General features: G+C 56.0%; 1 long non-coding RNA gene across 1 annotated transcript; it reads left to right on the plus strand.

Annotated features, from left to right (window-relative positions):
• Positions 1-5080: 5080 nt before the first annotated feature.
• On the plus strand, positions 5081-26305 carry LOC134737391 (uncharacterized). The gene is made up of 3 exons (XR_010122271.1): positions 5081-5561; positions 23266-23426; positions 25540-26305. It is a non-coding gene; the product is annotated as an uncharacterized lncRNA (long non-coding RNA).
• Positions 26306-27925: the final 1620 nt, after the last annotated feature.

Consider the following 27925-nt stretch of genomic DNA (forward strand, 5'->3'; position numbering starts at 1 on the left):
CTGCCGTCGGGCAGCTCCCAGCATCTGACCCTGTCAGGACACAGGACATGACTGTCACCTGGGACCCCCTTCCCTGCAGGCCCTGGGGGCAGAGGGGGCAGCCTCAGCAACGGTGGGAGACCCCCACCTCTCCCAAGGGGCTTCCTTTCGTCTGCCTCGGGGCTGCCCAGACACTCCAGCCCTCGGGGTCCTTCCGCACCCTGCCAGGGGGCCCTGAAGGCTGCAGGTGCCCGCCCATCCTGGAAGAACCCCCTCAGGGCTTCCAAAGGCACCCGGGATCCCTCAGCTCCCCGGCCACCGCTCAGCTCCCTGGCCTGCTTGACCCCAACTGCTCCCCACCCCCCTCCCCGACCTCCCCAGGGCCCCTATCCCGCCCTTCGCCCCCCACCCCCTTCCTGGTGCTTCTTTCCTACCCCTCCCCAGACCCTCCTTTCTCGGTCCTCCCAGCCCCCTCCCCGTCCCTCTCCCCTCCTCCTGTCCCTCTCCAGCGCCCCTCTTTCTCTCTTCTCCTCCCCTCCCCTTCCTCTTTCCCCCTTCCCCCTTCCGGCCCCCGCACCCTGTCCCTCTCTCTGCTCCCCTCCCTCTCCTGGCCGCCCCCCGACCCCATCCCTCTCCTCGCTCCCCTCCCTCTCCTGGCCCACTCCGCGCTGTCCTGCGGCGCCCCCGTGTGGCCGCTGTGGGGGAAGAGCAGACCCCGTTGTCGTGGGAGTCCCGGGAGGGCGTGGATCTCTGGGGCCGCTCCCTTGTCCTCATTGCTGTTGAACTGCTTCTCGGCTTAATCAGATGAGTTGTTAAAACTAACAGACTACCCATCATCAGCATTGTTACGATTGGTTTCATTAGTAATTGTATTTATTTAATTAATTGTTACATTCACTAGTAAAAATGGGAGCTAAGGCAATGCATGCACTCCCCGGTGTGCGGCTCACCGCTGTGAAGGCAAATGCGGTACTGTGAGTGCTGAATGCACCGCCATGGTCGCGGGAAAGCCCCGGCACAGACACCAGCTCAAAAGCCAAGGGCAGGCCTGGGGTTCACATGCCAGGCAGCAAGCTGAACTCTCACCCTGAGCCCCCACCTGAATCCTCATCCCAGGCTGCACCTGGGCCCCCACCTGAATCCTCATCCCAGGCTGCACCTGGGCCCCCACCTGAATCCTCATCCCAGGCTGCACCTGGGCCCACACCTGAGTCCACACCTGAATCCTCATCCCAGGCTGCACCTGGGCCCACACCTGAATCCTCATATCAGGGCCCACACCTGAATCCTCATCCCAGGCTGCACCTGAATCCACACCTGAATCCTCATCCCAGGCTGCACCTGAGTCCCCACCTGAATCCTCATCCCAGGCTGCACCTGAGCCCACACCTGAATCCTCATCCCAGGCTGCACCTGGGCCCACACCTGAATCCCCATCTCAGGCTGCACCTGAGCCCACACCTGAATCCCCATCTCAGGCTGCACCTGGGCCCACACCTGAATCCTCATCCCAGGCTGCACCTGAGCCCACACCTGAATCCTCATCCCAGGCTGCACCTGAGTCCCCACCTGAATCCTCATCCCAGGCTGCACCTGAATCCACACCTGAATCCTCATCCCAGGCTGCACCTGAGCCCACACCTGAATCCTCATCCCAGGCTGCACCTGAGCCCCCACCTGAGCCCTCATCCCAGGCTGCACCTGGGCCCACACCTGAATCCCCATCCCAGGCTGCACCTGAATCCACACCTGAATCTTCATCCCAGGCTGCACCTGGGCCCACACCTGAATCCTCATCCCAGGCTGCACCTGGGCCCCCACCTGAATCCCCATCTCAGGCTGCACCTGAGCCCACACCTGAATCCCCATCTCAGGCTGCACCTGGGCCCACACCTGAGTCCTCATCCCAGGCTGCACCTGGGCCCACACCTGAATCCTCATATCAGGCTGCACCTGGGCCCCCACCTGAGCCCTCATCCCAGGCTGCACCTGGGCCCACACCTGAATCCTCATCCCAGGCTGCACCTGGGCCCACACCTGAATCCACACTGGAACTTTAGCCTGAGCCCACATCTGAGCTCTCGCCTGAGTCTTCTATATGGTTTGAGTGGCCAGGTTGGGCCTAATTAAATATGAGGTAGCAGTAACGACTTTAGGCAACTGAATTAACAGTAGAGATATTTAATATCAAAGTCAAAGAAGATGAAGGGCAGACACATTTTTAATGTAATTGCTATTAGTTCAGCCAAAGTTGAGGGGACTCAAAGTGTGAATAATTTTCTGACTTAAGGTACATTTCCTAGTGATGGGGGTCAGCTCATACAGGGTCAGATGTGGTTCCTGCTGAAACCAAGTCCACCCAGAGCATGTGAGGCTGAGCACAGGCTTGGGGTTCCCTGAGAGGGTCTGGCGAGAACTCTGACAGCAGCTCCCGTCACCCTGCGGAGGATAAAGCGAATGCTGCTCTAAGTGTCTTGGATCTGTGCTGATTTATGTAACTACCTGTTGCAGGGTTGGGTTAGGATCCGGTTGGTTACCCTGGACACTGGGTATTCAGGTGGACAGGCAGGCCTTGGCCTTGGACAATGGCTAGCTAGGGTGAGCTGGGGCTGCTTTACCCGCAGCTGTGGCGAGGGGAGCGGGAGGCCAGGGAAGTCCCCAGGAGGAGTGGCCACACGGTGATCCGGGCCCCAGGCTGGCTGGTAGGTGGAGGGTCACACCACCTGGGTCTCAGTGAGGTCCTAGCTGGAGCAGAGGTTCGGGGATCTCCTTCCCTTTCCTTCTGGGGCCTGGGACTTTGCACCTCTGTACAGGAGAGGCAGCAGAGGGCTGGGGTCCTGGCAATGCCTCCACTCTGCCTCCCAGCCTTTGGGGAATGTCTCCACCTGTTATGGCAAGTGTCCCTGTTTGCCTGGGACTTTGGGGGCTAAATTGGAGTGCTTTCTCTTTTTCCCCAAGTTCTCCAGCACACTTAGAAGCATCTGCCCACCCAGCTACACCCCTAAAATTTTCCCTTGATGCCCAGGGCCGGGCATCCTCTGGGCACTTGATTACAGATGTCTGCAGGTGACAATCTGAGTGCCTGTATGCTACTCCTGTGGGCAACTAGCACCCTGGTACCCCTGGGAACAGAGCGTGAATGCCTTTAAAGCTAGTTGGAGCAGAGAACCAATTCCAGACACCCAGAGACATTTAGATAACTCATTACTAGGGTCCTGGCCCTGGGATCACTCCCAGGACTAGTTCTGTGTCTGTCCAGGTGTGATCCAGGAGTGCAGTGAGGGATGTGGATGTGGGATTGGCACAGGACTTTCACCAGCAGAAGAAAGGAAGGGAGAGGAGGGGAAGAGAGGGCAGGGGAGCAGAGGGGAGGGGAGAGGGGACCAGTCTTTCCAGCTGGGGCTGGCCCAGGCTGCTGGGGTCATTTGGGAAGAAAAGGTGATTTGGAGTCCGGGAGACTGAGGGTGCCCTCGGGCCAACATCTGAGGAGAGTGACAGGGGTTTCCTCGCTCCACAGCCCCAGGTGGCCTTGGTGGGTGCAGGCAGAAAATGACCTTTTCAAGTCCAGTTCCAACCCAGAGCTGGTTCCTAGACCCAGCGCCGATCAAGGGGCACCAGGGAGGCAGCAGAGGTTTCTGCAAATCCAGTGTAGAGTGACTGCCAGACACCCCACATCCTTTTCTCAGCAGACTGAAGGCCATCCCACATTTGGAGGAGCCCAGGTGAAGCACCTGGGGAAGACCCTCAGCCCTGGGAGGGTCCCTCCAGCGGTGAGCAGGTGGGCTGCCCCTCAGAGTGCGGCTCATTTCGATGGAAGTTTTATAAAATAAGAAAAGGCACCCTATAAGCACCCCTTTGGGAGCCTTGTGTCACCCCCAAACATATAACTCGCTTCCAGGTCAGAAGTAGTGAAATGACCATTGCCAATGCAAATGGAACTGCCTTACGACACGTGGGGGAGGTTAGGGCCTGCTGTGGGCCTTATGGTGGGCCCCGAGGAACCCGGCACACCTGTGCCCACCTCCCAGGTCATCGCTGGGCCGGACAGAGGAGGCTCTGCCTCGGGGAGCCCTCTTCCCATGCTCCCAGCAATGACTTCCAGGCCTCCCTCAGCATCAAGAGGAGCCACGTCTTCTCCTTGTGACCCAGCGGTATAATTCACCCTAAATAATGGCAGAATGGGCTGTGTGTAGTCTTTAAAAGTCAAAACAATTTTGTACACAACAGGAGTCATTCAGCGGTGGCTAACACTGCCCTGACCTGTGTGGGCGCTGGGCTCCAAGGTGGACCTCCGCACGCATGGGGTTAACTACACCCCCATGACCATTCCTGGCAGGAGGGGCGGGACAGAGGACTGCGTTATGTTTCTCCTAAAAGAAAATCATAAAAGTCACACACTCCAGGTGCCACACTTATTATGGAGGGAGGGAAAGCAGATGAGCGGGCGGGAAGACTAGCGGGCTTGCCACGCCCAGGCAGCGCTGGTCGGGTTTCGGCTTCCTCCGCCCCTTCCTTTTTCTCTGTGCATTCTCAGTGACGCGGGGCACAGCTCTGCCCGGGGGCCTCCCAGAGTCCAGCTGGACCCCACACTGGGTCAGCCCTGGTGCGGAGGAGGCCGCTCTGGGTGGGCACGGGGGCGCAGCACGCGTTAGGGGGCTGGACAGGGGCGTGGCCACGCCTGAGGGGACCGTGCGGGGGCGTGGCCACGAGCGAGGAGACTGAGAAGGTGGCGTGGTCACACGTGTGAGGGGCTGGGCAAGAGGCGTGGCCGTCTGTGCGGGGGCTGGACGGGGGCGTGGCCATGTGCGAGGAGGCTGAACAGGGGGCGTGACCACGTGTGAGGGGGCTGGGCCGGGGCGTGGCCACACGTGTGCCGGCTCTGCTGTGGGCTTCCTTTCCTTCCTCTGCAGGTGGTGGTGCCCTCTGCGCCTTCACTGGGGCCCAGCCAAGTAACTGAATCCAGTCAGGAGCAAGGGCAGACGCTGGCACAGGTCCTGCCACTGTCCCCAACCTGGGTTTCAACACAGCTGAGGCCTGGCATAGTTTTTCTGGGCGCCTCTGGCTGTCTCGGTCTGAAAGGTGGGACAGATGCAGCTGGGGCCTCCCCGGGTGCAGTGTGGGTGGCTCCTGGCCGGGGAAGTGAGAAGCCCTCCGTGCAGTGTCTCTGAAGCAGCCCCAGGCCAAGGCTGTGGCGTGCTCGGTGGTGCTGTAGGCCCAAGATGTTTATGGGTCGAGGGTCCCCGGGGCCGGGATTCTGATCCCTGGTGAGAGGTGGGTGGGAGGAAGTCCAGACGTGTCCTGAGTGGCCATTCCTTACAATGAGGTGACACCGCCTCTCCAAACACGTGACGTGGCTGGAAGCAGATGCTGCTCTCTGGTTCTCCCTCCTCTCCGTCCCTGCCTGGGACATGTGGATCTCACCCCCAGCCACTTTCTTCTGGCCTCTGTTCCCCTGCCTCGGACACGTGGACCTCACCCCCAGTCTCCTTCTCGCCTCTACCTCCTGCAGGCGCAGCCAGGTCACAGTCACCAGAAGTTTGGCAGATCTCAGTGAGGCGTTAGTTTGCTTTTCCTTGTGACGGGTGAGTTGAACACCCTTTCATGACTGTATTGATCACTGTGTACCTTCTTTGTTGAAATGTTGTCAGTATTTAAAGTCACAAATCTTTCTCTAAGACTATGCTACAATTTTTGTGTAATATTTTGATGGATATTTGAAGTAAGTGCTAATTTTCTTTGGATTTCTTCTTTGACCCATGCTTTATTTAGGAGAATCTCTTTACTTATGTATTTATTTTTTAAACCCCCTATTCTGAGAAGCATATTTAGAAGAGTATTGCCCACTTTCCAAATATGTGGAGAGTCTAAAAGGGATCTTGCTATTACTGATTTAATTCCATTTTGATCAAGGAACAAACTGCAGGATCTCACTTTTAAAAATTACGGAGACTTATTCTTACTGTTTAACATAAGCCCTATCTTCGTAAATGCTCCGTGTACACTCAAAAATTACGTGTGTTCTGCAGCTGTGGGGTGGGATGCTCTCCAAGAGTTAATGAGGTGCAGCTGATTGACAGTGCTCTTTAAACCCGCGAATCCTTCCTGTCCCGTCTGCTGTGCTTGCAGTCCCAAGAGAGCTGTTACATCTCCAACTAGGACAGTGAATTTCTCTATTCTTTCAGTTCTGTCCGTTTTCACTTCGTGTTTTTTGAAACTGTTATTATCTTTTTAGGCATTTAGGATTTTTCTGTGATCCTGATAGTGGCTGACCGTGGTGTCATCATGGAATGTCCCTCTTTATCTTCAGGGGTGCTACCTGGTCTAATGTGAGTGTCCCAGGGCTGCTTTCTTATGCACGGAATTGGCGCTGTGTATCTTTTCCTTTTTCTATTCTTTTTTTTTCTGAGACAGAGTCTCGCTCCATCGCCCAGGCTGGAGTGCAGTGGCGCGATCTCAGCTCGCTGCAAGCTCTGCTTCCCGGGTTCACGCCATTCTCCTGCCTCAGCCTCCCGAGTAGCTGCAACCACAGGCACCCACTACCACGCCTGGCTAATTTTTTTGTATTTTTTTTAGTAGAGACGGGGTTTCACCGTGTTAGCCAGGATGGTCTTGATATCCTGACGTTGTGATCTGCCCACCTTGGCCTCCCAAAGTGCTGGGATTACAGGCATGAGCCACCATGCCTGGCCACTTTTTTCCTTTTTTTTTGAGACAGGGTCTCACTCTGTTGCCCGGGCCGGAGTGCAGTGGCACCATCTTGGCTCACCACAGCCTCGACCTCCTGGGCTCACGTGATCCTTCCACCTCAGCCTCTAGAGTAGCTGAGACCACAGGGGCGCACCACCACACCAGGCTAATTTTTTTTGTATTTTTCAAACTCCTTTTTTTTTTTTTGAGACGGAGTTTCACTCTTGTTGCCCAGGCTGGAGTGCTCTGGCGCGATCTTGGCTCGCTGCAACCTCCGCCTCCTGGGTTCAAGTAATTCTCCTGCCTCAGCCTCTCCAGTAGCTGGGATTACAGGCACATACCACCATGCCTGGCTAATTTTTTTTTGGATTTTTAGTAGAGACAGGGTTTCACCGTGTTGGCCAGGCTGGTCTTGAACTCCTGACCTCAGGTGATCCGCCTGCCTCAGCCTCCCAAAGTGCTGGGATTACAGGTCAAACTCTTAGACTCAAGTGATCCTCACTCTTGTGCCTCCTACAATGCTGGGACCACTCCTGGCCCACTGTGGATCTTTTTCTATCCTTTAGACACCCAGCCTGTCTTTGTATCTTAAGTGGGTGTCCGTAGATGGAGTTGGGTCTTGGTGACAATCCCTGCTTTGCACGTGGAGTTTCTCCATTTGCAATTCCTGTAATGATTGATGAGGTTGCTGTAGATCCCCCATCTTGCTACTCGTTTTCTAAGTGTCTTATCTTGTCATTTGTTTTTTATTTGTCATTTTTTTGTTCCTTTGTTCCTCCATTCCTGCCTTTTCTGGGTTAATTGAAATTTTTTAGTACGTCGTTTTACACCTCTGTTGGCCTTTTAGCTGTGCCTCTTGGTATTACCATTTTTAGTGGTTATTCTAAAAACAACAAAATGAATCCTTAATTTATCAGCCTATTCACGTCACACAAAATGTGGGAAACTTGTAACAGTGTAATTCCTCTAACCCTGTTCTTCCTGTTATAGTTGCCATATGTTTAACTTCTACCTACGTTACAAACTCCGTAACACAATGCTACTTTTGCTTTAGACAATCTTTTGAATAAATTAAAGTTAACTTTTTAAGAAATTAACTGTCCGTTGGGTGTGGTAGCTCATGTTTGTGATGCCAAAATTTTAGGAGGCAGAGGCAGGAGGATTGCTTGAACTCAGGAGTTCGAGACTGCTTTCGGAAACACAGTGATACCTCGTCTATTAAAAAGAAAAGAAACTAGCCTGGTGTGGTGGTGCGCACCTGTAGTTTCAGCTGCTCGGGAGGCTGAGGCAGGGGGATCCCTGGAGCCCAGGAGGTCAGGCCGCTGTGAGCCATGGTCATTTTCCTCCCCATCTCCCCTGTCCGGCCCCCACACAGCTCCATCTCTGTTGCCCCAGGCCAACCCCACCCCTGGAGCTGTGCCCTCCTCTCACTGCCGTCCTTGTTTCCCCCGAGCTCCGCCTCCTATGGTGGCAGAGGGGGAGGGGGAGGGTGGGAAGCATGGCTCACAGTCGGCTCCATCACAGTGGCCCTGTATTTGTCCAGTTTCACAGCCATTTGCTGGAGGAACACAGGTCCAGCACTGGCTACCCTGTCACGGCAGGGGTGACCTCTTACCAGCCTAGCAGCCCAGAGGCGCCCCAGGCGGGGGAGATGGCAGGTGGACACCGGGTCCCGCATGTTATGGCAGTGAAGCCTGCAGCCCGCCAGAGCTCCGACAGCAGAGAAACGGGCTGCGAGTATAAACGTGGAATTGCTGTGAGCCATGGCGCCAGCAGCATGTGCTGCAGAGACATCCAATCAATTAGCCCCTCCGTGCTGGGTGGGTGAGGCGTTGCTGTGCGTGCACCATTCAAGAGCTCACGGGGAGAGAAATGCAAACTCCTCTGGGGGCCCCAGGGTGGATTGCACCACTCAGCACGTTCTATCGAGTGCCTTTCCCCGCAATGTGTGCTTTCTGAGGCTGTAATTTTGAGTGTGTCTTTCAAGGCTGCAGCCCTTAAGCAGCACCGCCTGGGTGTTCAGCTGGATAATCCTGTAAATGAAGTTTGCGTGGTTTAACTGCTCACAGCAGCAGGTGGGAGCTCGGGTGGTGGGGAGCATCTGGGGTTTCGAGGAGTCTGAGCCTGTGTGCAGTGCTGCAGGCTGTGGACGGGTTACGCGGGTGCTGGTCTTTAACGAGAGGACCTTCAGAGAGATGCAACAAAACCGCACGTGAGGCAGAAATGAAGCCTCCGAGTTGTATTGGAAGAGCTGCTGTCCATGCAGCCACTGCCCCCTAAATACTCTGTGAGGGTCCTGGCTCCAGTCCATCTGTCCATCGTCTTGGGAGCAGCCCATGCCAGCCACGTTGTCCTCCAGGCTCCTCTGCACAGACCTGGCTGCTGCGGGGTGCAGGGCATGCTGGTTGCACGTGTGCGCTCCACCTCTCTTTCACATGTGTGTTTTCTGTAACACTCAGGACAACCCCGTGAACTAGAACTCAGGTCCCCTGTTGAAATGGAGTTGGCCTGAGAAAGATCTTGGAGGATTAAGGCAGAGCTTTGCTCTGGGTCTGCCTCCAGGAAGGTATGTGAGTCTCCACAGGGGCTGTGCCACAGAAGCCCCCCACAGCTTTTGGAACCCCAGAGCCCTTCACTGCACATTTGCCCTGTAGCCTCAGTCTCCAGGGACCTGGCAAAGCCCCAGCGTCAGCTTTTATGTTCTTCTGCATCACCGTGTCCTCTGCCTCTCTATGAATGAGTTTATCAGGCCTCATCCTTGGGGAGTGAGGTGGGGGCAGGTGGCAGACCTCGGGGCCAACAGAGAGTCATTAAGTAATCTCATAGTAAACGTGGCCTGGAGTCTTGTTTTTCAGATGGAAAAGGGAAAATTGGGCAAAGTTCGCAGGGGAAAAATACCAAGTTTTGTGGTGGTTGTGTTGATGGAGGGGATTGAGCTGAATCCAAGAAGCAAGTACATTTGAGGCTTGGCTGCCACACGCACGGACACTGCAGAGAATGAGGAAAAATGTCTGGCTGTGTTTTCTTTCCTCTGCACAAAAGAATAATTGCTTTTGTTTACGGATTTTCTGAAATGTCCTTCCAATTCCATTGCCCCTGAATTATGAGCTGTGCCAGCTTGTGTGCAACAAATGGGTCTTATTGAACACAAATACATGGGTGCAGAGCGTCTTTCAAAGAGGGGGCATCAGGGAGCCTCCTTCGGTCTCCTGCCAGGAGGCTGCTTCTCGAGATCCAGACCTGCCTGGGCTGCTTCAGGGGCCTCCCTGCCCTTCCCGGTGTGGCAGATCTGTGCCCACAGCAACGCATCCCCCGCACCTGCACCACCGCTTTTTCTGAGGCCCAGTGTTGATCTCTTTGTGGCCCCAGTGAGGACGTTTTTGAGGCTTCGTGATCTCTGTAGGATGCTGTCCAGGCCCATGCACACAGCAGGTGCATCCATGAGGCACACCTCATATCTTAGCACTGCTGTGCTGTGATGCAAGTCCTCAGGGAGCTCGGCTCCACACTGTCACTCAGGGATCCAGCAGCCCCTTCCACCTGTGGTGCTGCCCTCCTCTGGTTTGGCGTCCTCTCTGTTCAGTACACAGCTGGGGAGGAAAGTGAAGAGGCTGTTGCGAGGGCCTTATGAGCCAGGGCCAGGAGTGGACCGCATCACCCCTGCCCACGTTTCTTGGCTAGAACTAGCTGTGTGGCCAAGGCAAACCCCCGAAGTGGAGGATGCAGGCAGCGCCCGCCTCTCTCTCTCTCTCTGTCTGCCATTTGCCCCTCACCCCCACCCACCTGACGACCCGCGCCCCCCAAGGAGGCTGCCTCAATGCCTTTCAGTAACCCACTTCTGTTGTGCAAATTCCACTCTGAAGAGCATTTCCTCTTCAGAGCGACTGCCTGAGAAAACTGGATAATCGCGCCTTTTTCTGTGTTTCTGTGGTTCTTTTATAATCCCGGTTTTAAAATCTAAAATAGTGCATGCTGGTATTTGCTTTTTAGGGTTGTAGAAGAAGGTTAACAAGGTACCACAAACCGGATGGCTCAAAACAGCGGATACTGACTGTCTCACGGTTCTGGAGACCAGAAGTCTGAAACAAAGAGGTGGTGGGGTCGGTTCCCTCCGGAGGCTCTGAGGGGGATGCGGTGGCTCTGAGGGGGATGTGGGGGCTTTGAGGGGGTGACGCGGGGCTCTGAGGGGGCGGCGGGGTGGTCTCTGAGGAGAATGTGGTGGGGCTCCGAGGGGGATGTGGGGGGCTCTGAGGGGCATGTGGGGGGGCTCCGAGGGGGAGGCAGGGGGCTTCGAGGGGGATGTGGGGAGGCTCTGAGGGGGAGGCGGGGGCTCTGACGGGGAGGGCGGGGCTCTGAGGGGGAGGCAGGAGCTCTGAGGGGGATGCGGTGGCTCTGAGGGGGATGTGGGGGCTTTGAGGGGGTGACGCGGGGCTCTGAGGGGGTGGCGGGGTGGTCTCTGAGGAGAATGTGGTGGGGCTCCGAGGGGGATGTGGGGGGCTCCGAGGGGGATGTGGGGAGGCTCTGACGGGGAGGGCGGGGCTCTGAGGGGGAGGCAGGAGCTCTGAGGGGGAAGCGGGGGGCTCTGAGGGGGAGGCGGGGGCTCTGAGGGGGAGGTGGGGGGGCTCTGAGGGGGAGGCGGGGGCTCTGAGGGGGAGGCGGGGGCTCTGAGGGGGAAGCGGGGGCTCTGAGGGGGAGGCGGGGGCTCTGAGGGGGAAGCGGGGGGCTCTGAGGGGGAGGTGGGGGGGCTCCGAGGGGGAGGCGGGGGCTCCGAGGGGGAGGTGGGGGGGCTCTGAGGGGGAGGCGGGGGCTCTGAGGGGGAGGCGGGGGCTCTGAGGGGGAAGCGGGGGGCTCTGAGGGGGAAGCGGGGGGCTCTGAGGGGGAGGCGGGGGCTCTGAGGGGGAGGTGGGGGGGCTCTGAGGGGGAGGCGGGGGGCTCTGAGGGGGAGGCGGGGGCTCTGAGGGGGAGGCGGGGGCTCTGAGGGGGAAGCGGGGGGCTCTGAGGGGGAGGCGGGGGCTCTGAGGGGGAAGCGGGGGCTCTGAGGGGGAAGCGGGGGCTCTGAGGGGGAAGCGGGGGTCTCCGAGGGGGAGGGGGGGGCTCTGAGGGGGAGGCGCGGGCTCTGAGGGGGAGGCGCGGGCTCTGAGGGGGATGCGTTTCCTGCCTCTCTCCGCCGTGCTGGGCTGCATCTTCGTGCTCCTCTGCTTGTGGATGCGTCACTCTGGCTCCGTCCTTCTTCACGCGGCATCCGTCTCCCTGCGTTCTCTCCTTTATAAAGGCACCTGTCGTTGGATGCAGGGACCGCTCTAATCCACCATGATTCTATCTGGAGAACCTAAACTTAATTACATCAGTAAAGACCCTTTCTCCATGAGGTCCTACTCGCAGGTTCTAGGGGGACATGTCTTTTGGGGCCACCATTCCTCCCCGCTCCGATGCTCGTTTAAGCTCATTAAGCTTCATAGAGGGGATTCAGGTGGGGGTGCCCTCGGCTTCACTCCGTGGGCGTTGGGGGGCGCATCGCCTGCAGGCCGGCCCTTCTGCCCTCTCAGAGGCAGCCACAGCTCAGGCCAGGCTGGAGGGTGGGGTGGATTTCCTCCCTCCCTCCTCCTCACTGCCCTCCACCCCCCTCCCCACCTACTTCCTCCCATCCTCCCTCTTGCTGCCTCCCCACCCTGCCTGCGTCCTCCCATCCTCCCTCTCACTGTCCCCCCAACCAACTTCCTCCCATCCTCCCTCTCACTGCCCCCCCACCCCACCTGCATCCTCCCATCCTCCCTCTCACTGTCCCTCCAACCAGCTTCCTCCCATCCTCCCTCTCACTGCCCCCCCACCCCACCTGCTTCCTACCATCCTCCCTCTCACTGTCCCCCCACCTGCTTCCTCCCATCCTCCTTCTCACTGGCCCCTCCTCCCCTGCCAACCTGCTTCCTCCCTCCCTTCCCCTCACTGCCCCTCACTCCCTGCCTCTTTCTCCCATCATCCCTCTCATTGGCCCCACCACGAGTAAATGTCTGTCAGGCTGGGAGGCAAGAAGCAGCAGGTGCCTTCTGTTTGGCCTCGTACACTTGTTGTCGTGAGCTGGGTCTGCTCCTCTGGGCTCAGACCCTCGATTTTCAGGGTTCTTGGTGGGTGGGGGGTGGGCATCCGGGACAGCTGCCTGGGGATGGCTGCATGAGACCTCTCAGGGGACATCAGCTGCTGTCTAGCTGGGGCTGTTACTTCTATTCTTCAGGTCTGGTGCCTTTTTATGCCATTGCATATGGAATTGTTTAACAATTTCATTTTTAAATTGTTCATAGAAATATAGGAAGATAATTGAATTTTGTACTTGATCAGATATCCTGCAACCTGACTAGATTCACTGAATCATTTTCAGTAGTTTTGTAGATTACATAGGGTTTTCTCAATACATAATCATGCTTGCAAATAATAGCTTTCTTCCTCTCTTTTTCCCCTCCCTCCTCCCATCTTTCTTTCTGATTTTTATGCCCTCTGTTTCCTTTTCTTGCCTTATTGCATTGGCTGGGACCCCCAGTACTGTATGGAACAGAAGTGTCAAAAGTGACCTTAAGTATGGGTCACTTTCAGTTTAGTTTTAGTTGTTAGTTTTCTATAAATGTACTTAATCAGGTTGTGGAAGGTCCCCATTATTTCTGGTTTGCTGAGAATTTTGTCATAAGTACCTGCTGAATCTTTTTTTCCTGCTACTGTAGGCTTGGGGTTTTCTTTGTGGGAAGGTTTTTATGTACAAATTTAATTTCTTTAATAGGGATAGGGTTATTTGCAGCTTCCCCCTTATTTCCAGTATTTCAAGAACAGGCAATTTTAATGTTACATTGTGACAATCAAGACAAACCCTGGTTTCTAATAGAGAAATGGCAGATTTCTGGTTGGGGACAACCAACGTGCACAAGGGTCCCAGAACGTTTCATTGTGCCTGAAAGCGAGGGGGCTTTCCAGGACGAATGCGGCCTGTCGAGAAGACAAGGAGACAGTTTGAAAGAGCTGGCATTGGTAGCATCTGGGACAACCTGAGCATCCAAAAGAATGAGGCCCATAGTTAACTGGGATACATCCAATCCATTTACATCCATGAATCCACAATGACACTCTAAGAGAAAGCCTGAAAAACTCATCTCAGGCAGATCTTAAACCAACTCTTTATTTTGAATATTGGCAGCCAAAGGGAAAAATCGAACATTATCTTGTTTTGTGCTAGAAAGAGGATGCCAGTATAACCAAATGGCACTAGGTATGAGGAAAGACCTCCTTTAAAAAGGAATGTTGGGCCGGGCATGTTGTCTCATGCCTATAATCCTAGCACTTTGGATTATAGTGTTAGGGAGGCCGAGGTGGGTGGATCAACTGAGGTCAGGGGTTCGAGACCAGACTGGCCAACATGGCGAATCCCCATCTCTACTAAAAATACAAACTTTAGATGGGTGTGGTGGCAGATGCCTGTAATCCCAGCTACTTGGGAGGCTGAGGCAGGAGAATTGCTCGAACCCAGAAGGCAGAGGTTGCAGTGAGCTGAGATCGCACCATTGCACTCCAGCCTAGGCGACAGAATGAGACTCTGTCTCAAAAAAACAACAACAAAAAGGAATGTCGGCCCATAAATGTGAATGAGTGACTGAGTTAGAAAAATTGTCTTTTCCAAACACCACTGAAATCATGGACTAGGACAAGGTTAGCCCATGAGTGTTTAGACCGTGAGGTGAGCAGCTGCTGGGGACACGACCCTTGTCTGATATCGGCGGCAGGGAAGGCTGTGAGCCTCCCCTCGTGTGGGCATCAGCCTCAGCCTCCCAGTGAGGGTCACGCAGGGAGCATATCTCCTGGTGAGAAGTGCAGGAGCTTCACATCCCTTGGATACGTCCCAGCTGAAATTTTTACCGTGAATCCGGCAACCTGTGGAGCTGATTTCCATTTCTAAGGAATGAGGGGGGATGGGGAAGAAACCCCCAGGACAGCACCGACAGGCCTGGCGGGGACCTTTCCCGGACACCCGGCCTTCTTGGCGAGGCAGGTGGCGGAACTGGTTCCACGTCTGATCTTCTTAGACAAACCTGCTCTCAGAGGAAATTGTGGACAACTGGAGAAATTGGAAAATGTACTAGATATTGGCTGATATGAAGGATATATGTTTTGTTAAGTATGATAATTCGATTTTGGCTCTGTAGGGAAATGCTCTTATTTTAAAAAGATGTGCACTAGAGAAAAAAGAAACAGCACGTAGCAAATACATCCACGGATGTCCTCCTGGTTTAGTTGGTTCTGTGGCCCCGGTTTCTGCCTTCTTGATGGCACCTCTGTGATTGGAGCCCAGACCCCGGCATCAGACCGGCCTCTGCAGGGAGGAGCTGCGGTGCTCAGGCCAGGCTGGGAAGCACCATTGCCCACTGCCTGGGCCTCACCTCACGAACGCCAAGCACTGTGGCGGGCACAGGCGGAGCCTGGCGGCTTCATGCCCACACCGGCAGCTCCTCAGCCCCTCGCCTGCCGCTGCCAAGTCCGGCAGTTCTGGAGCATGGGAAGCTCTCTGGGGGTTGCTGGGCAGCAGGACCTGGTCTGAGATGACTGAATCTGCCCGGGTCTTCATGTGCCTAACTGAGCGTGAGCGTGTCTGAGTCTTACCGCAGAAACATTAAAATGCTTGGTGACAGGTGTTAGGAGACTTCTGGGATCTGCACTGTAGCACTTCTCTAAAACTGGGAATATTCTGAGTCTCAGAGCTTGTCTGGATGAGGAATCCTGGGGCCCAATTCTAGACCTGAGGCACCAGCAGCAAAGGATGTGACCCAGCCCTGGAGCCCCAAGCAGCTGCACCTGGAGTGCGCCCTCCTACCTTCCCAACCCAGTCGCAGTCAGTTATGAAAAGGAACAGTGCACGATTCCAAAGTTATATTTAAATGCCAACTGCATTGAATTTGGCAACATTTGACAGGAGTTATGGAAAGCTTTTCAAAGATTTAGCAGGACAAAAACAAACTAGCAAGAGAGCATTATTGTGTGCTTTGAAAGTAAACAGGCTTGAGCAATGGTGTTTGTTTTAGGAAATTGACAAGCCTGGCAGGTGGATCATGGGAGTGCCTGTAATTACTCAGTATTCAACCAACGTCCCCTCCGGTCTGTGCCTCATACAAAGAATGGGTATTCCACTGAAATTCAGCTCCTGGAGCAAAAATTTCAGAAATGCCCTCTGTATACCAGGTGAATTGCAAAGGGGCCAGGTGTGAGAAGGGACTCCGATTTCAGAAATGCCCTCTGTATACCAGGTGAATTGCAAAGGGGCCAGGTGTGAGAAGGGACTCCGATTTCAGAAATGCCCTCTGTATACCAGGTGAATTGCAAAGGGGCCAGGTGTGAGAAGGGACTCCGATTTCAGAAATGCCCTCCGTATACCAGGTGAATTGCAAAGGGGACAGATGTGAGAAGGGACTCCAGGCTCAGAGCCCTGGGGGCTGGCATCCCTCTCCTCTCCTGGAAAGCCGGCCCAGCCATGCCTCTTCCCCTTGCCCCTCTCCTACCCTCCCTGGTCTCCTTCTCTCCCTGTCTCTCTTCTGCACTGGGCGCCTTCCAGCCTTGGGAGCTGGGCCCAGCTTTGCCTGAGGATTAACGACAAAAGACAGTGAAGATGTGGCTGGCAGACTGCCCGCTGCCCCTGTGGCTGGGACCTCTGCTGTCAATGGGAAGGTGACTGCATCATTGGAGAATAATTGGGTCATGAGGCAAGCAGGAGGGGGGTGGCTGTTCTGGAAGGTTCTGCAGGGCCAAACTGTGATGAAGATTGCAGCATGAATATGCTCTTCCATCCCCCAAAAGTCCAGTCTGACACCTCAATTTATTACAGTGTTGACAGTAATAGTGTTCTAAGGATATCATCAGATTAAAGCACTCCTCCAAAGCCTGGGGCTTTGCAAAGATTAGCGAGTGGTTTCTGGGCCAGCTCTTCCTGGGACACGTGGAGTCTGGGTCCCTGGGCTGTGCCTGCCCTGGCCTGGCCCCAGGTCTCTGTAGATGGCCCTGCTCTGTGCTTGAGGATGGGGTTTACACAAGGGAGCCAGGGCCACGTTTCAGGGTGCAAGGCAGTGGGTCTCGGAATGAATGAGGCATCCACTGTTCTGGGGCTGCCTGAGCCCCTAAGTCGCTGTCGGGCAAGCTCCTCGAGGCCTATGGGGTGGACAGAGCCGTTTCTGCAGCCCTGGCTGGCTCCCTCGGGGCACTTTGTTCTTCAGCTTGGCCTTGCTTGGCCTTGGAGGCATTTCTCTTTTCCCGCCCCCCACTCTTCTCTCTTGCTGGGGAAGAACACAGGGTGGCAGGAGCGTGGCCCGAGAAGAAAACCAGGCAGCTGAGACCTGCGGGCTCGTTTCCTGCAAACACGTCACCTGCTTCAGGTGGAGAGGGTGAGGGTGCCTTCTGGAGCTCGGCTCAGGTTGCAATGAACAGGGGCTGGGGACTCCTCCGAGGAGCTTGATGTGACCCCTGGCTAGGGGGCTTCCGGCTGCAGAGGCACGGACACTGCGGCCTGCGCAGCCTGTTGTGATGTGGGTGCTGGGCGCTTTGCTGGGGAGCTGCCCCTGGAGGGCCACAGAAATCGCCCATTGATGCCACGCCCTTTGTTCTAGAAACTTAGACATGAAAAGTTGATCATGAAGGGACTGAACTCAGCCACGCCTGCCTGTGCTGAGGACGCTGGCGAGAATTCAGTGAGTGAAAACTCATCCAATGAGGAGGGTGGGATGCACAGAACCCACCAGTCAGGGCCGGGCCCAGCTGCTTCCCCGGAACTTCGCACCTCCTCTGGTGTCTGGGCAGACGCCTCCCGGAGTGAAGCCGGGGCTGGTGTCAGATTCAAACCAAGTAACATCTGGAAAACATCTGACAGCTGAGACCTGGCTGTTCTTGGCAGGGGCTTCAGAGAGCAGCCTGGGCGTTAGAGCTTTTGCTCTTAGGACGCTTAGCCCCCAGAGGCAGCCCTTTAAACCCTCATGGGACAAAAACAAACCAGCAGCAAAAGGCAGAACCAGCAAACCAGCAGAGACAGAAAAAACAGACACGCGGCCGGGCGCGGTGGCTCAGGCCTGGAATCCCGGCACTGTCGGAGGCCGAGGTGGGCGGATCACGAGGTCAGGAGATCGAGACCAGCCTGACTAACACGGTGAAACCCCGTCTCTACTAAAAATACAAAAAATTAGCCGGGCATAGTGGCGGGTGCCTGTAGTCCCAGCTACTCGGAGAGGCTGAGACAAGAGAATGGCGTGAATCCGGGAGGCGGAGGTTGCAGTGAACCGAAATGGTGCCACTGCACTCCAGCCTAGGAGACAGAGCGAGACTCCATCTCAACAACAACAACAACAACAGCAACAAAACAACAACAACGACAACAAAAGACACACAAAGGTGCGTGTTGTGAGGCAGGTGACGGAGACACACTCCCCCACCAAAGGCATTGATGGCAGGAATCCCAGTGGGAAAACAAAATTACAAAGTTCAATTCCCCCAGCGAAATGTGGGTGGGCTCACGTCTTGTGCCAGATATGTCACGTACTCTGTTCACCTTTTGGCGGCCCCCAAATGCAGCGCCAATCTCTCAAGCAAGGACAGCACCTGTCACATCACAAAGAGCTTACTTTTCTAACCATTTCTCAGTGACCGGCAGGTTTTCCTGTCTCTGTGGAGGGTCCTCGGCCTGTCCTCTCCGGGTGCACGTCTGTATCTCGCCTGCCGCTCTCTGTTATATGGGCTCGGTGACACGCATGCTTGGCGTCGGTTCAGTCCCAGAAAGACCTGCTGCCTTCTCTCTGGGCGCTGTCCCTGGCAGAGCTGTCCGTCTGGCGGGCAGCTGTTGGCAGCATGGGAATCTGGAGGACGGCCGGCTGCGCCTTCTCTGCCCTCAGGCCCCATCAGGACTGTTTTTGTCTTCTTTCGACGGCTGCTCCCAGGAAACCTTGTGGATGGGAGGGAGCCTCGTCCGGGGAGGGGTGTCGGGCATCTAGGAGTCCCTAGTTTTGCCCAGGCCTGCGTCTCAGGAATGGCGGCCTTTGCACTTACTGCAGGTGAAATGTATATCACAAAACGACGATGCAGACACACTCAAGGCAGGTGCGGAAATGCTTAGGGTCTCTCTGCCCCGCCCATACATGGATTTACCTATTTATTGTGAGGAGCTGGCTCTTGTGGGGACAGGCGCTGAGAGGTCTCGGGATCTGCCATCTGGGACCCAGGAAAGCCTGCGGCGTCAGTCAACCCGACTCTGAGGGAGGTTGGTGTAAATTCCAGACCTTGGTCCAGAGAGGGTGAGATGAGGCGTCGTGGAGCAAGCAGGAAGGCAGGCGAGCTGGAGCCATTCCTCCTTCCTCCACCGCGGCCCCTTCAGGCCGTCAGAGGACTGGATGACGCCCAGCACTCGGGGGTCACCGCGTCGGGAAACACCCTCCCAGCCACACCCAGCTGTCCCAGCCGCTGCCCTGGTGCCATCAGGTCGATGCGGAAAGCGAAGCCCCCAGGCTTTGTCCCGGACGGGGCTCCTCTCTCAGGCTCCATCCCTCCAGGCCTCAGGGAGCGGGCAGCAGGGCCGGGCCAGGGCCGGGCTCCGTGATCTCGTTTCAGTCTCCCGAGTCACTTGCTTCTTTATGAGGTTTCCGAGTCATTGATGGTTTCAGGTGAAAGCTTTCGGGAAATTTTCGTTTACTATCATAAAGCAGACGGCACACTTATTTTTTATATTATCCTTCACAGTTTTTTTTGTTTTTAAACTGGAGTTCTGTGGGTGTCATCAGTGGATTGGGAGCTGCTCGTGATTTCCCGAGTCCTGGCGTGTGCTCAGGACACCTGGATCTGTGGCTCCCTGTGAACTGGGGTTGGGCTTCGGGACGCGCCGGGACGTGACGCAACACACGGAATGCACAAGGTGGAAAGACGGCGCCCACGCAGCGCGGGTGGAAGACGCGGTGAGAACCGGCAGCTGCTTCAGGAAAACCGCTGCGCACAGCACAGATGGGAGGAAGCGACCTAAAAACGGAACGGAATAGCCCCAGGACTGCGTTTTTGTAAAGCCCGTGGCGGTCTCCCCAGGTCCTATGCGTGAGCGCCCCGGAGATTCCCCGCCTGCTCTGGACACACGAGAGGAGGCAGCCGAGAAGCCAAACCAACCAACAATCAAAACACCGGCCTACGACTTCAAAACCTGTCCTTCCGGGCGCCTTCTTTCTGACGCGTGCGGAGGACCTCAGGCGCCACGTGCTGGCCTGGTGGAGCAGCAAGGTCGCAGGGAGCGCGTTCTGATTTCCACGTGTTTCGGAGTTTGTAGGTCAAGTTTGCACTGTCTGCATCATCAGCCAGAGCGGAGGAGGAATTTGGGAGAATGCATTTGCCCCAGGCTCAGGCGTTTGCGTTTCTTCCTCTTTCCTGAGCTACCCCAGGGCAGTGGGCTCCAGACGACCCTGTAGCACCACGGAGGTTCTGAGCGGACTTTCCTGCACCCGCCACCCCCACCCCATCAGAGGCGGTCGTCCAGGCTGCCGGGCTCCAGCTACCGGGCTCAGCCGCCTTCCAGCCCAGGAGTCCCCCTGCCGCTTCCCCTCCGCCTGCCAGCCGGGAACGCCTCCTCCAAGCCTCCTGTGCCAGCCCCGTCCTGCGCCCCTGTACCTGGGCTCTGTGACGGTGAAGCCAGCTTCCTCACAGTCGCAGCAGCAGCACAGGCTGAGCCTTCCCCGTGTGCGGCGTCACCCAGCTCTGTCCTTCGTGCCTCCCGGGAGCCCAGGGTGTGGGGGCCACCGGACGCTGGACCTGAGAACCTGGACCCAGGCCCGGTCTGCCCGGGAGCTGGCAAGTGCTGAGCACTGTGTCCCCTTGCACGGCCACTCGGGGCTTCCACGCACCTAAAGGACGGCGCCTGAAGCACCCTGGCCCTGCATTCACGGTGGCACGCGGGTGCCGTTCCCCGAGCCCAGGGGTCAGGCCCAGGGCCCTTCCCCGAAATCTGCCATGAAAGTGAACTCGGTGACACTCAGGCCTGAGTGACACTCAGGGCTCCTGAGGCTGGTGGCGGCTGCTCCGCATGAGGCCTGCTGGCTCCCAGGGACCGCCCTCCCTTGAGAAGGGGGTGCCGTCTACGGCTGGGCCATCTGGAAGGGGCCCGGTGATCACATTATAAAGTCATTTTTGAACTGGGTGCTATTAACCACTAATTAGTGAGCCACAGTCATGACATCCTTTGTAAAGAAAATGTTCCTAACTGAAGCGCTCGCCCATGTCCGCGGTGAGACGCCTCCATAGGGCGGTCTCTGCTTCTCTGCAAGGACCCTCCTCGCCGCCCGCTCGGCTGCACCGGCAGATGGTGGCAGGGGAGAAGGACGGTGCGGTGGGCCCTGCGCCCAGCTCACCTCAAGTGCGGCTCCCTTCACAAAACACCAGAGATACCAGCACCCTCCTTGCCCCGCCCCTGCTTGGGGCCTCTCTGTGCTTGGAGAGGAGGCCCAGGCTTCCTCATCTTCCTGCAGGGGGCGTGAGGAGGGGGTCTCAGGCTCTGTCTCCCCCCAGAGCAGCCTGGAAGGCCCCGTGCTCTAGGGATGCCCGTCTTTGATTCTGTTCTCCTGGGCCGCAGGGCTGCACCTGCTCAGCTCCACTGTGACCTTCTCGGTGCCGGGGACACACCTGCCCCCCGTGCACATTGCCTCCCGGCCCACCTCCTGTCTGAGCCCTCTCAGCAGACAAGGCCCTTGGTGCCTGGAGCCATCAGGATAGATGGTGGAGCCCAAGTCCCTGCGTGGGGAGGGGAGGAGCGAGTCCTAGCTTGGGGAGGGGGTGAGTCCCAGCGTGGGGAGGGGGTGTCTTTCCCGTCCATGGTGCCCCGTCGAAGCTCCACACACTGGACAGGCCACAAGTTCTCATGGGATTCGGGCCCATGCCTGGCCCAGTGTGGCCGCCCTACTGAAGCGGCATCCCAGGCCCCAGCAGCTCAGACCCCCCAGCTGCCCTCCCCATGCCCAGCTTGATGGGTACACAGTGCTGCCTGCTAGTGCCCACGCCCTCCCGAGGGGTCCCGGGCTACAGCAATGTTTGGTCTGAGTGAATGAGCCATGGGGGCACAGACGCTCCTGTAGCTGCAGACCCCATGCCACAAAGCACAAGGTGGCAGGGGGTGTCCCAGAAGGCCCCACAGAGAAGGCAGCGTCGCACCAACCTCATGAGGCCTTGGGGGTCAGCAGCTGGGCCAGGAGCTGGCCTGGGAGGCAGGGAGGCAGGGATGGCCTCTGGAGCCATGTCTGGGGCTGGGACTTTGCCTAAGCCAGGCGTTCTAGGAATGAACTTTAGCTGCAGAGTCCTTATTCATCTGGCTCAGCGTTGGGGAGGACAACAGGGAGTGGTGGGGTCTGTGGCAAAGTGAGATGCAGCCACGTCCACGGGCGGCTGGTGCTGAGTTCATAGCTGCTCTGGGCAAACTTTTTCCATAGATGCCTCAAATCTGAATTTTTAGGAAGCATATCCAGATTTTAAGGTGTTGACTAACTACTATTTCACCTAAAAAAAAAAGCCACTGAGCCGGCTCCCCCATGTGGGCCGGACACAGGATTGTACTAGAATCCCAGCAGCGAGGGGGATCCTGCACTTCTCAGGGGCCTGCGGGGGCTGCGGTGGGTGTCTGGGATTCCAGGGTGGGGGCAAAACCCTGATTTTGAGGAGCCCTCAGATGGGGGTGGAGAGGGAGCCATTTGGGAACATCCTGCATCGCAGCAGGCAGGAGCTGAGTGGCTGCTGCGAAGGGTGAAGACATTCTCTCGACTCAGGAGGCACACGGGTCTCTCAGATTAGACGGCACCGAGTGGGAAGGTGGCGGTTTCATGATCAATTTCCTGACCAGAGCCACCTGCAGAGGAATCTTTTTCCCGAATACCGTATTTTCTAAGCTATTTGGAGCACTGCTTGGCAATGACTGAGGGTGTCTGGACGGTGAGGTGTGCGCTGGGAAGCCTTGAGGTGCCGTCCGGTCCGGCGTGCCCCAGGGACATGTGGGGAGGGTGCCTGGCCCCGAGCCTGTGGGTGTCATCAGGAGGTGGCCCCTCTTTTCCTGGTTCTTTGCCTGCTGGTGCTGGTCTATGAACGCCCTCGGGGCCTCCTTCTGGAACAGCCTCTTCCCTGGGCCCACTGAGCTGCAGAGGCTGCAGGTGCGTCTTTGCACGTGGCTGCGCTCTGTGGGCCGTGTCCTTCCTCCTGCTGGCTGGGATTGGCTGCTGAGGCACTGATCCTTCCTCTGCCCAGATGTGGCTTGGTTCCTCTGGAGTCCAGTGTCAGAGGGCAGTCGGATGTTTCTAGATCAGCTGTGTCCACAGGGGCACTGGCCTCCTCGTCACAGTCCCTGCCCCGGGCCCGTCACTGGTGCTGGGCACCACACTTAGGCCTGGCCGTCCTCTGCCCAGGAGAAAACGGGGAGTGGGTGCTGGGAGTGTGTACGTGTGTGCACAGGTGTGTGTGCAGGGCTGTGGGTGTGCACACGCCTGCGTGTTTAATCATAATACAAAGTGGGCCGGGGACCTCACCCTGAAGTGTGAAGCGCAGCGCGTCATTTAGAATCCTTCTCTTTTTCTCCTTCTTGAGCAGCTGGACGTCGAGAGGGGCCCCGTCTGGTGTGGCTGTGTCCGGCCCCCCATGCAGGCCCTGCACCGTGGACTCCCAACCTGCGGGGATCCGTCTCCAAAGACGCCAGTAGTTCTGCCAGCCCAGCGTTTCCTGAGTGTGTCCCGAGGCCCTGGTCGCACGGAGTAAGTTCCAGTTTAGGCCTGGTTAGTTCTCCCCAGACGTCTCTCAGGAGCTGTGTTTCTTCTTCATGACCTTCCCCTTAGACCTGTGTCAGATCAGGGTTAGAGGCTGGTCTCCTGGCCTGTGTGGCCACCCTGGCACCCTCGATGCTCTGCCACAGGCTCCCTTTCTTTCATCGGAGGCAGCATCTGGCCATAGTGAAACTGAGTGTGGGGAGGGGGACGCAGAGCTCCCAGGTCCCAGCTGCCAGGTGCCTCGGTGGTGAAATTCCCTGACACACTGAGTGGGGCTTCCAGGACGAGGGACAGAAGGAAAAGGATTAAGGGGTTAGGTGAGTGCAAATATGGCTTTGAAGGTTTAAAATCCTTCACATGTTGTGAGGGAAGAACAGGTACTAGACTAGAAGCCACGTCTGGTTGCCCTCGAGGGACCCCTCAGCTAGTGTGAAGACCCACCCGGGCTGCCCAGGGGGGACACCCCTGTGCTGGGGCCAGTGCGGGCAACGGACCTGCGGGGGGCGGCTCCTGTTAGCCCTGGGTGGGCCAGGCTGGGACCGTGTGCACAGCATGGCTGAGATAATGAGCGAGACTCCAAGGCCCTCCCAGGGGCCCGATGGCCTTTAGGGAGACCTAGCACTGTTGCGGGATCAGGAGGACCAGAGAGACCTTGGAGTGTGCACAGGAGGATATCTTCATCATTGAGTGCGCTCAGACCCAGCAGACTCAATGTCCAAAGACTGGGCCCAGAACAAAGACAGCGCCTGACTTTTACACACACTTCACAAAAGGGGGTGGGCTCGCTTGAAGCAAGCTTACAGTGGCGTGAAAGCAGGGGTACAGAGGCAGGACAGACTCAGGACTGCACATGACCGTTGCCAAGCAACCCGGATGTCGTTATCTACGTCAGCCTGGGCACAGGCTTGTCCCTTAACCTTCACTATGGCACCCAGGTGGCCGTAACTCAGGCCTGCTCAGAGGCTCATGACCTGCACTCTGCTGCTTAGATAGAGCAGAATACTTGAAGTCACTAGTTACAGAGAACAGGAATTTATAAACTCATTCCATAAAACAAAGGAAAGTTTGCTTTTCTTCTCCCTGTGTTGAGGGAGTGCTGGGAGAGTCTCCAGAGCACATTAGACAATATTATTATTAAGACTTTTCCTGGGTCTGGGCTGTGCTTGTTGCTGCCTTTAGGACAAGTCAGCCTAATACAGGAAAGCTTATTTCTCTTTCTTTTTAATTTTATTTTTCTTTAATTTCCCACCTCAACACGACCTGAACGTGGCTTAGTCTTCGGCCGGTGTTTGTGGAGGGCTGAATAGTGTCCTTAGGAAATATGTTCAAGCCCTAATCTGTGAACACGGACATTTTTGGAAATGGGTTATTGCAGATGTTATGCGTTAGGACGACCTCATGATGGATTAGGGTGGGCCCTAAATCCAGTGACCAGCATGCTTTTAAGAAGGGGAAATGTGTGCACAGACACACAGGGAAGGTCCCATGAAGCCGGAGGGAGAGAAGGAAGTGACGTGTCTACACTCCAAGTGCAGAGAGAAAAGTTTCAGGGTTGAGGCTCCTGAAACAAGACGGATTCACCAGGGAAAAGCAAATAAATCTATTTTAGTTTTATGTGACTTGGAGCCATCATAAGGAAATGAAGACCCAGAGCCAGGTGGACCTGTGTGTTTGTGCTTTGGCTTGATGAAGAGGGGATGGCCATGGGGAAACGTGGATGAGGACGGGAGGCTGTGATGTGATGGGTGAACTGGGCACCTCAGCACGGCCTGTGTGCCCGGGAGAGAGGGGATAGGTGAGCAGGGAAATGACTGTGTTGACTGCACAGCCACCACCTAAACCTCAGTGTTCGCGTTGTAATTGAGCTCACACAAGCAAAGCTATCTCCAGCGGGGCTTTCCCTGCTAGAGAGCACGTCCTCAGACTGACCCTTTGTCCGTTATAACACTGAAAAAGATGCCCCCGGGTGGAGATGTAAGATGCTAATGAGACACACCACGTAGAACAAGGATGTGTGGTCACCGTGCGTGTGTGCTGACGACCACCCAGCACGTGCTTCCTGCTAACACCTCCCCCACCTTTTTTTTTTTTTTTTTTTGAGGTGGAGTCTAGATCCGTCCCCAGTCTGGAGTGCAGTGGTGAGATCTCAGCTCACCACAACCTCTGCCTCCCAGGTTCAAGCGATTCTCCTTCCTCAGCCTCCCGAGTAGCTAGGATTATAGGCATGCGCCACCATGCCCAGCTAATTTTGTATTTTTTTTAGTAGAGACGTGGTTTCTCCATGTTGGTCAGGCTGGTCTCGAACTCCTGACCTCAGGTGATCCACTCGCCTTGGCCTCCCAAAGTGCTGAGATTGCAGGCATGAGCCTCCATGCCCGGCCACCTCTCCCATCTTCTTATGGATCATCGGGTAAGACTCCCATAAATGGAGCCTCCCTATGGCTGGTCTCTGCTGTCTCATCCTCATGACGTGCCCTGAGTCCTTTCTCCCTTAGGGTGGCCTGTCTATTCTGCACCTCACTTTCAAAATACTCTTTTTTCTTTTCTTTTCTTTTTTTAAGACAGAGTTTTGCTCTTGTTGCCCAGGCTGGAGTGCAGTGGTGCAATCTCGGCTCCCTGCAAGCTCTGCCTCCTGGATTCGAGTGATTCTCCTGCCTCAGCCTCCCGAGTAGCTGGGATTACAGGCGCTCGCCACCACGCCTGGCTAATTTTTCTATTTTTAATAGAGATGGGGTTTCACCATGTTGGCCAGGCTGGTCTTGAACTCCTGACCTCAAGTAATCCGCTCACCTTGGCCTCCTAAAATGCTAGGATTACAGGCGTGAGCCACTGCAAAATACTTTTCTTCTTTTGCAATAAATTACTCTATGCTGCACTTCTCTTGCAGTGTGTCTCTTGTTTAAATTCTTTTGAACTGAGAAGACGAGAACTGTCATCACATCAGTTGTCAACACCAGTTCTCTGTGTCCTGTATCTTCAGAGAGAAGGGCATGTCTTTTCCCCGGGTGTCGGGAGGGCGTCTCTCACATCAGGGTCTGAGGGACCTGCTCGGGGAGAAGGCTGAGGGGCGTGAGAGAGACCTTCCTGCTTCTGCTGTTTTCACAGTGCCAAGGTGCCATACTTTGGGGTAGCGTGTCCCGAACCCCATCAAAAGCAACACAGAGGATTGCTGGGGCGTGGCCGGAAGCAGATTCCCTTTCACGTCTCCGCAGGAACTGACCCTGCCGATGCCTGACCTCAGACTTCTGGTCCCCAGGCTGTCAGACACAGAGTTCTCTTTTGCTTAGTCAGGCAGACGCTAGGCTCTGTTCCCTACGGTGGCACTGTTGGTGCCTCTTATCGGTTCTTTTCAGGGGGCACGAAGTCCTGCATGCGTGTGGGCCAGGTCTCCGGGAGATCTAGGCAGAGTGAAATGCAGATTTTGGGGTCCCCTCTGGCTCTGTCCTTTCCAGGAACTCCTCTTTCCTCCCTGGCTGCCGTGGTCACCCCGTTACTCTCTGGGTCCTCATGCCAGAGGGACGGTGGTTTCCTGCCCGAGGCTTTGCTCCCCTGCGTGGGCCAGCTGCTCTCGGGTGGAATGCCTTACAAAGGGACATTTGCCTGGCGCCACGGCTTTCCTCCGAGTACGGACGGCTGTTCAGCCTCTTTCTGCTTCTGGCTGTGCCCGGTACCTTCTGGTGGTTGGTGCTTATACCTGTCCAGGGGATGTAGGTGGCATGTTGGATTGATATGAGCTGCTTTGCCATGACTGGAAACGGAGCCTCAGTGTTACTGGAAAAAGGGGTCTCAATCAAGACCCCAAGAGAGGGCTCTTGGATCTCTCGTGGGAAGAAATTCCAGGCGAGTCACAGAGTGCAGTGAGAGAAGGAAGTTTATTGAAAACGACTTCATTGCAGATAGGGCACCCTCAGAAAGCAAGAGAAGCAATGCCCTGGCTTTAGGTTTTTCTTATATAGGGGTCTCATCTGTGGAAAGACCAAGCCAAGCTGTGCCTACATGTAGGTGAGCAGAGAGCATGATATTTTCTTATTCTATGTAAGGAAAACTGTCCTTGACATTTTCGTGTGTGAGTCCATCAAAGCATAACTGGAATGATCTTAACAGCACACATTGTTGGGGTTCTGGACGTCTGGACTCTGTTGTTGCAGGAGTGTGTTTTTCAGGCATCACCAAGCTGCCTCCTTAGCTGTGAACATCTTAGGACCGGGGGTCATGACTGTGTCTGGCGAGTGGATTTTAAAATGGTGTGAATCTGGCTCTCCTGGGCTCCTGCCTTCCTAACACCAGGACCTATCTTTTGATAAGAGGACGTTGCCCTTGCCCTCTCCAGGTCACTGTCAGGACGGGGGTGGACGGGGCTGAGTGCCTAGCAGAAACTTGTCAGAACGCGTGGCCTGAAACTCAGCATATGGCGGCCAATTTTGAGCCAATTTTGACCCAAAGCGCTTTTGCAAGGAATCGTGTCCTGGAACCTGGTAGCCTGGTTA

The sequence above is a fragment of the Symphalangus syndactylus genome, chromosome 8, assembly GCF_028878055.3.
Source record: "Symphalangus syndactylus isolate Jambi chromosome 8, NHGRI_mSymSyn1-v2.1_pri, whole genome shotgun sequence".
In the NCBI taxonomy this organism is placed as follows: domain Eukaryota; kingdom Metazoa; phylum Chordata; class Mammalia; order Primates; family Hylobatidae; genus Symphalangus; species Symphalangus syndactylus.